Consider the following 10,909-nt stretch of genomic DNA (forward strand, 5'->3'; position numbering starts at 1 on the left):
TGACTGGGGCATGCAGTGTGGGCCGAAGCCCACCTGCATTGAGCACGACATTACTACCTCAGCTGTGTTGGGCAATGCAATGGGATATTTCTATGTACCGCCGGTGGCTTCCTGGCACCCACCCATGCTGTGGGTCCACAGGGAATTATAAATGCATCTGATTCCACTTGTAAAGAACCCCAGTCTGACTGGGGCATGCAGTGTGGGCCGAAACCCACCTGCATTAAGCACGACATTACTACCTCAGCTGTGTTGGGCAATGCAATGGGATATTTCTATGTACCGCCGGTGGCTTCCTGGCACCCACCCATGCTGTAGGTGCACACGGAGTTTAACCTACATGTGTCCACTTGTAAAGAACCCCAGTCTGACTGGGGCATGCAGTGTGGGCCGAAGCCCACCTGCATTAAGCACGACATTACTACCTCAGCTGTGTTGGGCAATGCAATGGGATATTTTTGTGTATCGCCGGTGGGTTCCAGGGAGCCACCCATGCTGTTGGTCGACAGGGACTTCACAATAGGGAGTTGTACCTGCCTGTGTCTATGAATTAAAAAGCCCGGTCTGACTGGGGCATGCAGAGACACCTTGACAGAATGAATAGTGTGTGGCACATAGGTTTCCCATTGCTATGCCCACATGTGCAGCTCCTGATGGCGGTGGCACAGGATTCTATTTCTCATTGCTTCTGTACAGCATTGTGGGCTATCGCCCCGCCCCTTTTAAAGAGGGTCGCTGCCTAGCCGTGCCAACCCTCTGCAGTGTGTGCCTGCGGTTCCTCGTCATGGCAGACGCACTTCTAAATAGACATGAGGGTGGTGTGGCATGAGGGCAGCTGAAGGCTGCGCAGGGACACTTTGGTGTGCGCTGTGGGGGGGAGGGGGGGCGGTTGGGCAGCATGTAACCCAGGAGAAGTGGCAGCGGAGTGTCATGCAGGCAGTGATTGTGCTTTGTTGGAGATAGTGTGGTGCTTAGCAAAGGTATGCCATGCTAATGAGGGCTTTTCAGAAGTAAAAGTTTTTGGGAGGGGGGGGGGCCACTCTTGCCGCTATTGTGGCTTAATAGTGGGACCTGTGAACTTGAGATGTAGCCCAACATGTAGCCCCTCGCCTGCCCTATCCGTTGCTGTGTCGTTCCCATCACTTTCTTGAATTGCCCAGATTTTCACACAAGGAAACCTTAGCGAGCATCGGCGAAATACAAAAATGCTCGGGTCGCCCATTGACTTCAATGGGGTTCGTTACTCGAAACGAACCCTAGAGCATCGCGCAAAGTTCGTCCCGAGTAACGAGCACCCGAGCATTTTGGTGCTCGCTCATCTCTAGTAAATACCAATAAAACATGATGATGCTTACTTCATGTTCGATTTACAGCAAAACACATATAGACAAAAATGGCAATAAAACGTCTTCAAAGCCTTACTACAATATATGCACCCACCCATCATCACACACTGATGATCAGCACTGAGCAAAGCAGGAGCGGCGCTGATTACAAGGAGGGGACAAGTATATGCGTTGGGGGGGTTATTATTACTGGAGCTACTGTGGGGTAAATATTACTGAGGGCGTTAATATTATTACTGTAGGGCTAATATTACTGAGGGGGTTAATATTATTACTGTGGGGTAAGTATAACTATAGGGGTTAATACAGCTGTAGGGTTAAAATTATTACTGTGGGGTTAACCCCTTAAGGACACGGCTTATTTTGGCATTGAGGACCAAGCGATTTTTGGTATTTTTCAATCTCCATTTTTCAAAAGCCATAACTTTTTTATTTTTCCGTCGACGCAGCTGTATAAGGGCTTGTTTTTTGCGTGGCGAGCTGTAGTTTTTATAGGTGCCACTTTTGGGTACATAGACTATATTGTAAAACTTTTATTATTTTTTTTATGATAACAGAGAGAGAAAACGTAACAATTCTGCCATAGATTTTTTTATTTTTTTTATTTTTTTTTACAGCATTAATCATGCAGCACACATGACACACTAAATTTTTTTCTGCGGGTCGGTACGGTTACAACGATACCAACATTCTTATTTTTTTTAGGTTTTTACACTTTTTTGCAATAAAAACCCTTTTTTTATGGAAATCTTTTTTTTTTCTCTATAGCTGCATTCAAAGTCCTGTAACTTTTTTATTTTTCTATGTACGGAGCTCTATAAGGGCTTTTTTTTGTGAGACAAGCTGTAGTTTTTGTTGGTACCAATGTGGGGAATGTATGGCTTTTTTGATCACTTTTATTGCATTTTTTTGGGAGACAAAATGCTAAAAATTAGCATTTTGCCTCTGTTTTTTAGCTTATTTTTAGGCTTTTTGCCGTACAAAATAAAAAGCATGTTCACCTTTTTGTACACATCATTTCAGACGCGTCAATACCCAATATGTGGGGTTTTAATATTTTTTTTACCTTTTTTTATGCTAATATTTAAAAAAGCATAAAAAAGGGTTTTTTTAACTTTTTTTTTAATTTTTCTTTTTTTTACATTTTTATTTTCTTTTTTTTCCCTATTTGAGTCCCTCTGAGGGACTTGCAGCACTATGCCTATGATCGCTGTCATATGGCATGGCAGAGCTACTGCTCTGCCATGCCTTATCGCTTATACAGCGATCATAGGCATAGACAATACAGGACGCCAGTGTCTGGCGTCCTGTTGCCATGGTGAATGGCCGGGCTCTCGCGATGACATCGCAAGAGCCGGCCGGAGACACAGAGGGGGTGCGCTCCCTCTGTGAACTCTTTCCCTGCCGCAATCTACTTAGATTGTGGCAGGGAAGGGGTTAACAGTGGTTGGCGCATCTCCGATGCCCCCCCCCCCGCAGTTGCAGCGGGATGCCGGCTGTGACTGCCAGCCGGCTCCCGCTGCGGGATAGCGCAAGGTCAGTCATGATATCGCGCTATCCCGATGACGTATCGGTACGTCATTTTGCACGAAGTACCAGCCTGCCATGACGTACCGGTACGTCATGGAGCGGGAAGGGGTTAATATTACTGCGGGGGTTACTATTATTACTGTGGGGTTAGTATTACTAAGGGGGTTAATATTACTACTGCGCCCACTGTGGGGGTCACTATTACTACTGGGGCCACTGTGGGGGACACTATTACTACTGGGGCCACTGTGGGGGTCACTATTACTACTGGGGCCACTGTGGAGGTCGCTATTACTACTAGTGCCACTGTGGGGTTCACTATTACTAATAGGGCCACTATGGTGTACCCTGTAAGTACTGGGTGTCAATATTATTACTGCGGACACTATGAGAGTCACTGTTACTACTGAGACCATTATAAGGGACACTATTACTACTGAGGTCACCCTGGGAGGTGCTATTACTACTGGGGCCACTGTGGGGTTCACTATTACTAATAGGGCCACTATGGTGTACCCTGTAAGTACTGGGTGTCAATATTATTACTGCGGACACTATGAGAGTCACTGTTACTACTGAGACCATTATAAGGGACACTATTACTACTGAGGTCACCCTGGGAGGTGCTATTACTACTGGGGCCACTGTGGGGTTCACTATTACTAATAGGGCCACTATGGGGTACCCTGTTACTACTGGGACCACTATGGGTGTCAATATTATTACTGCGGACACTATGAGAGTCACTGTTACTACTGGGACCACTATGGGGGCACTATTACTACTGCGACCACAACAGGGATCACTATTAGGGCTCATTCACACGGGCGTAATAGTTATTTGCTTGCATAAATATGATGCGTATTTGTGCAATCAAAAATCGCTTATGCCTACGTATGTGGGCGAGCAAAAAAGAACGCAGATGGGCCCACTGAAATGGTGCACAAATGTGCAGCGAATCAACAGGTTTCCGGCGCATTCACCACGTATTTGCGCAGCCCATTCACTTCAATGGCCTATTGGGGTGCGTAGAACGCAAAAAAATAGGTGATGCTGTGTGACAATATACATCATGTGAATGAACTCATTGTAACTGATGGCTTCTATTCACTGCATATTATGTACACAAATACGCTTGTGTGAACAGGCCCTCACTATACTGTCTGACAATTACTATCGGCCCTTTGAAGGTCACCAGAAGGGCTTTTACCCACTAGCAATTTCTTAATGCTGCGATATCGCTGCATTTTTTTTACTGCAAATGTCAATGGGACTTTCTAATGTCAAAATCGCACAAACAACGCAGAAGCGCAAAATTGCGATTTTTGTGCGATGTGATTTTAACATTAGAAAGTCCCATTGACAGTGCAGTAAAAAAACGCAGCGATAGCGCAGCGTTAAGAAAATGCTACTGGGTAGAAGCCCTATGGCAGATGTGGCCCTCGGTGAAAATCTACTCTATAGGACCAATCACATCTAAGCGATTTTACCCATCTGGTGGTTTTATGGCCCTATTTTGTTTTCTGGCCTGTTTTTACAGCATTTTTTCCATCACATATAGAGATATTTTTTCCACCTTTTTTTACTGAAATGTTTTTCATTTTGTTATCTTATCAGAGGTCAGTAATAAGGGCAGAAGAATGAACAACTCGTTTTGTCTCTGCTAACACCATCTGATTTAATCAATAATGAAATAGAAATGAAGACCAAATGGATGGAGAAATACAAATGAAGACCATAAAGTTTATATTAATACATGAAGACTGTTTATAATTCCTGTAGAGATGAAGTGATGGCTCATGTATACAGTATATAGCACATATAAGTGAATGCTATTGGTCAGTTATCAGTCACATGACCAGCGGCATGCGGGCAGTTTGAATCTTGAGTGGCAGTTGGCAGTCCAGGTGACAGTTGTCAGAGACTGGATGCACAGCAGCTTTATGCAGCAGCGATCAAAAATGGAGGAGATTGTAAGAGGAGAGAAGCGGAGAAGAGACGTCATTGATTCATCGGAAGATGAGGAGACGTCTCTGAAGAAGAGCCATGGGAGGAAGAGGAGGATTGGCTCAGGACAGAACATCTGGCAGGAGAAACATCATGGAGACCAGAGAGGAGGAGGATGTGGAGAAGCGGAGGTGATCCTTATCTTGGACTCAAGTGAGGAGGAGAACCCTGCAATCAAGAAAGAAGAGGAAAAGAAAGAAGACCCCCAGGACTCAGGTAGAGGAATACAGATTGCGGGGCATGGAGAGCCATAATACCTATAGATGCACATACACAGACACAACTAACTACAAGGGGAAAATGCTTTACCACACTGTTACTTATAGACTGGCTTTTCTTATCTATAACCCTGTCAGTTTACTATTTGATACATTTGCCAGTTACAGGCTTTTGATACACAGTTGCACTTTTGGCATTTTTTAAATGGGGAAAGCAAAAACGGCGCCTTGGTTTAGCAGGGGAGAATAATTTAATTTGCATTTCTGGGGCACGAACAGATGGACCAAAGTTATTAAGACGCGTTCACTTACTAATAAATCTGGTACATCTTTTTACAGCTTACTGCTGCTAAAGATGGCATAAGATGGGCAGAAGATGCCAGTCTTCAGGAGATTCCCCCCAAAATGTTGTGCTTGTTTTCAGTATCAGTGAAGCCAGAAGATATTACATGGCTGATGAGTATGGGGTGAATATGTTCAGGGCAATGGTCCCTAATGAAAACTCCACTCATATCAAGCCATGAGGGAAGTTTGGGGGAGCCGAAGTAACAAAAAAATAATTCTGTCATTCTGTACTTTTTTTTACAGTGTTCACCAGGACAAATACTGCAATATTTTAATAGTTCAGTATTTTACAAACCCAGTGATACCAAAAACCTTTTTTTTTTATTATTTAGATTTTTATTGGAAAAATTAAAAAAGAGTTTTTTCTGAACCTTAACTTTTCTTTACTGTTTTAAAATTGTTATCAAACCTTTTTCTATATTTCATATAGCCCCACAGGGTACTTGAACTTATGATCACTTCAGTATTGCAGTATAGAGTAACTGTCTCCATGTTGTAATGCTAGCCCATTGGTACCAATGATTGCATTCCATGGGGTTGGGGGGATGATAGGGTGGCCTTCTTTTGGCTGACTGTTTAGTTATGTGGTCAGCTTTGGTAATTAATAGAGATGAGCGAACACGTTCGGCCCCGCCCCTTTTTCGCCCGAACACCGAACTTTGCGAACACTTCAGTGTTCGGGCGAAAAAGTTCGGGGGCCGCCGTGGCAGCGCGGGGGGGTTCGGCGGGGAGTGGGGGGGAGAGGGAGAGAGAGAGGGCTCCCCCCTGTTCCCCGCTACTGCCGCCCGCGCCGCCGCGCATCTCCCCGCCCCCCGGCGGCACCCGGACCTTTACGCGCGAACACTGCAGTGTTCGGCAAAGCCGGTGTCCGGGTGCGGATGTGTCCGTAACGGACATGTTCGCTCATCTCTAGTAATTAACTATTTACACGCTGCAATCAAAGTTGAGTGTGGGTCTAAACAGTTGGTGATGGTTGACAGCTGTCTAAAACAGCTGATAGCTGGCAGGTATCGCGCACACTTGGCTTCTGATCACGCTTTATACACCCTTCATGATTGCATGGCATATATTTAAGGATATTTAAGGGTTAAGGATTCATCAACTGTAAAAGAGAAAGACCTGTGGAACAAAGTATGTGTCCTCATCAGTAAAATGTATTATGTATTTTATCCAACATTTCTCAGTATAATCCTAAGGGCGTATTCAGACGTCCATATATCGGCTAGGTTTTTACACTCAAATCGATATACGCTGTCCCTCTCTGCAGGGGGAGGAGGCAGAGTGCACTGAGCTCCCGCCCCCTCTCCGCCCCTCGCCACTATTTGCAATGGGACGGCTGGACGGGGCAGAGATAAGTTCCACCCCATCCCGCCCCCTCCCATTGCAAATAGTGGCAAGGGGCGGAAAGAGGGTGGAAAGGGGGCGGGAACTCAGTGCATTGCTCCCGGCCCGCCTTCTCCCCCTGCAGAAAGGGTCAGTGTATATCGGCCAGGCATGAAAACCTGGCGATATACAGACATCTGAATAAGCCCTTGAACTGGCACTTTATCCCAATAATCCGGGTTTACAATGCTTCTACATCAGTGATATTATTATTGTAGCTACCTGCAAATTTCCCCCCAAATTCTCCTCATCGTGACTCTTGTATGGCAGATTTTCCATTAATCTTAATATGTCCCTTTTCTGTTCCTTGTAGGAGACATCGGTGCTCGGCCACCCCACCCCGGCGGCACAACCTCGGATGACATCAGTAGACTCACTTTCCATCATGTGCTCGGCCGGGGTAGCTTCGGACAGGTTAGACATATTGTGCTGGACAAAAATATCAGCTACTGCTTCTGAGGGCTTAAACACACAGGCACATGCAGAAATACGCTCGCCGCTACGGAGAGTCTTTACCCATGAACCACTGAAAAGTTTTCTACTTTACCCTTTACATTTCGTGCTATTGCGCAAGGTTAAAAAAAAAGCAGAAAGGTGGGTTCTGTCCTATTTTCTATGTGTGAGAAAGATCAGGCAAGACCTATCTGTTCTCGTATGTAGTAATATCGATGAGAATCACGCTAATTAAAGCTAAACTATTGAAATGAAGGTTTAGTTTCTTCAGGTTTTGCGGCCGTCACGCTCGTCTGTTTGAGCCCTAGGACTCTGCAGCCTACATTCACCAATCTGGACATTTTGTATGTAGAACCTTTCTGCGCCAATGGCCAGCTGATACTGCCGGAGGATGCTTATTACAGCCACTCATGTGTCCATGCAGAGATGATGTTGTAGTGCCTTGCACCCAGGCAAACTCAAGAACAACAATGTTGATTGAGTCATGAAGATTGAGGAATTTCCCAAATGGGGCAACATATTTAAACTGCTTTTCCGGGACTACAATATTGATGACTATCCCCAGGATAGGTTATCAATATCAGATCAGTGGGGTCTGTTGCTTTGACTCTCCACCGATCAGCTGATTGAAGAGGGCATGCACTCAGGTGAGCGCTGCAGCCTCTTCCCCGGCCAGTGATATTATCTTTATCGGTCACATGGCCTGGGAGCAAATCAGTCCGATTCAATGGAATGGGACTGAGCTGCAATACCAGGAAAAGCCAATATACAAAGTATGGCACTGTGCTTGATATGGACTGAAATGACAGCAACAGAAACCCAAAAACAAAACCTTATGCACTTCCTCTATTTGGTTTGTCTTATTGTTCTTATTTAGCTTTCTCATGTATAATCAGTAAACTAGTGTAGCCTAGTGACAGGTCATACCTTTAAGACCTCTTTAAGGGCTTATTCAGACATCCGTATATCGGCTGGGTTTTCACGCCCGGCCGATATACGAGGTCCCTCTCTACAAAGGGAGGAGGCGGGACAGGAGCAATGCACTGAGCTCCCGCCCCCTCTGCGCCCCTCACCACTATTTGCAATGGGAGGGGGCGGGGTGTAGCAGAACTTAGCTCCGCCCTTGCCACGCCCTTCCCATTGCAAATAGTGGCAAGGGGCGCAGAGGGGGCAGGAGCTCAGTGCATTGCTCCCGGCCCATCCTGCTTCCTTCTCCTGCAGAGAGGGGCAGCGTATATAGACCAGGCGAGAAAACCAGACCGATATACGAACGTCTGAATAAACCCTCCATTTTTGCTGCAGGCTTTCTGATCCAGGTTTTTAATGCAGATTCTCCACTGGCTTCAAGCTTTATATTTCAAAGGTTGAAATCCGCCATCACAATCAGCAGCCTAGACAGACTTTGGATTTAGAGCCTGCATGTATTTCAAATACTCTGCAGATTCTGTGCGGAAATTCTCTATTTCACATGGATGAGATTTTTGAATCTCACCCACATAGCTTGCACTGTAAAGGCAGCGGAATTTCCGCAGTAAAATATACTGCTGAAATTCTGCACCCTCTATGGCATGACTGTTGGCACCCGTAGGCCGCGGTCAGACGAGCGTTTTTTATTTCTTTGTGTGCCTATGTGTCCAAAAAAAATGTGTCTATTAGAACCATTGGATTCCTATGGTGTGTTCACATGTTCATTTAGAGGTGCAAAATACTCACACCTGCAAAAGATAGGGCATGCGTGTGATCGTGTGATGTTACAGAGGTGACAGGGGATGAGGGGACTCCCGGAGTGTTCTGTTAAGCCCCATAAGGAGTCCCCTCATCACTGAACACTGTGACAGCACAGAGGACTGCAATGCTATCCTATTGCTTTCAATGTGTCGGCGCTGTTGCCAATAGGATAAAGGCAACGCCTGCAGTGAAGATTTTCGGGGGGGTCTTGAAATATGAGCCCTACCCCGAAAATCATCCGTAGCTGTTTAAAAAAAAATAATAATTTACTTACCTACAAGCGCTGTCCGACTCTTCTCCCTGGTCCCTGTCAGTCTTCATCTGTATTCTTGTGGTCTGGGATCGAAAAATCTCTGCCTCCAGAAAGCGCTGCCTCTGATTGGCTGAGCACTGTGACCAATCAGAGGCAGCACAAATTTGCAGCAAAATAGGCGTCAAAAGCGGGGGAATTTGCTGTGGATTTTGACATGGATTTTGGTGTGGGTTTGAAGCAGATTTTACTCCAACTGGAGGAAATCTGCTGGGGATCCACATCAAAATCCGTGTTAAACGGTGCAGATTTTGACACGGATTTCGGTGTGGAATTGCTCCTTTTTTTTTAAGCTGCGGAAAATCTGCAGTATGGCCTCCTGCAGACGGCCGGGTCGGATCCGGCTGCGAGAATTCTCGCAGTGGGGCCCGACCCGAGCATCTGCAGAGAGCAGCGTGACACTCACCTGCTCCCACGGCCCCGCCTCTTTCATGTGTCGGCTGCCGGGCAGCCGGTGCATGCGCAGAGCGGAGCCGGCGGCCAGTGAATGACGCTTCTGCAAGCCCCGCACAGAAATAGAGCATTCTGCGTTGTGTTTGCCGTGCGAGATTCTGCGCGGTCAAATCGCGTACGTTTGCATAAGATTGCACACCACAAATTAAATTCTGCTTTATGTACTAATATGTAAAAATTATTCCGCCATCAAATTACTCATTTGAACACGTAAAATGGAGGTGAAAACATGAAAAAACACCATATGCGTGTAGTTTATTTTGCACCACAAAATGGGTCAATTCCCGCATGACACTACTATGTATGCTAAAATTGCACCAGCTTGCATTCAGAAATATATTTTGCTTCCAAAAATGTATTCTATATCATCTGCTAATATGAAATAATTAGTCAATAGAGATGAGCGAACGTACTCGGATAAGCACTACTCGTCCGAGTAATGTGCCTTATCCGAGTACCGCTGTACTCGTGCTGAAAGATTCGGGACGCGCTGCGGAGCGGGGAGCTGCAGGGGAGAGCGGGGAGGAACGGAGGGGAGATCTTTCTCTCCTTCTCTCCCGCCCGCTCTGCCCCGCTCCCCGCTGCGACTCACCTGTCAGCAGCGGAGCGCCCCGAATCTTTCAGCACGAGTACAGCGGTACTCGGATAAGGCACATTACTCGGACGAGTAGTGCTTATCCGAGTACGTTCGCTCATCTCTATTAGTCAACAGTCCAAATAATGATAATAAAGCAAAAAATGCGGGCAAAAAAAAAATATATATAAATATATATCCATGTAGTTGTATTTGTGCCACAAAATGTGCCAAAATGAGTGCATATGTATATATACAGATTCCAAACCCAATCCCCTAAGCAAATGCAGACCACCTTAAATCCCTTAAATATACACACCTAAATAGATACAAATTCCTTCAGACCCCTAAACTAAGGGCTACATTCATAATGACCGATATAAAGGAGTATGAATCCCGGTGGGTATTTTGGTTACAAATCGTTGGCCCATAAAGGATCCATGAAGATCTCTTATTTACAGGATTCCTTGTTTAATTGTTTGTTTGATACATTTGTTTTGACACTTCTGTATGTTTTTTGTTATAGGTCTCCTCTCTGTGTTCTCCCTCAGGTTACCTATTT

This window comes from Eleutherodactylus coqui, chromosome 6 (assembly GCF_035609145.1).
Source record: "Eleutherodactylus coqui strain aEleCoq1 chromosome 6, aEleCoq1.hap1, whole genome shotgun sequence".
Lineage (NCBI taxonomy): Eukaryota > Metazoa > Chordata > Amphibia > Anura > Eleutherodactylidae > Eleutherodactylus > Eleutherodactylus coqui.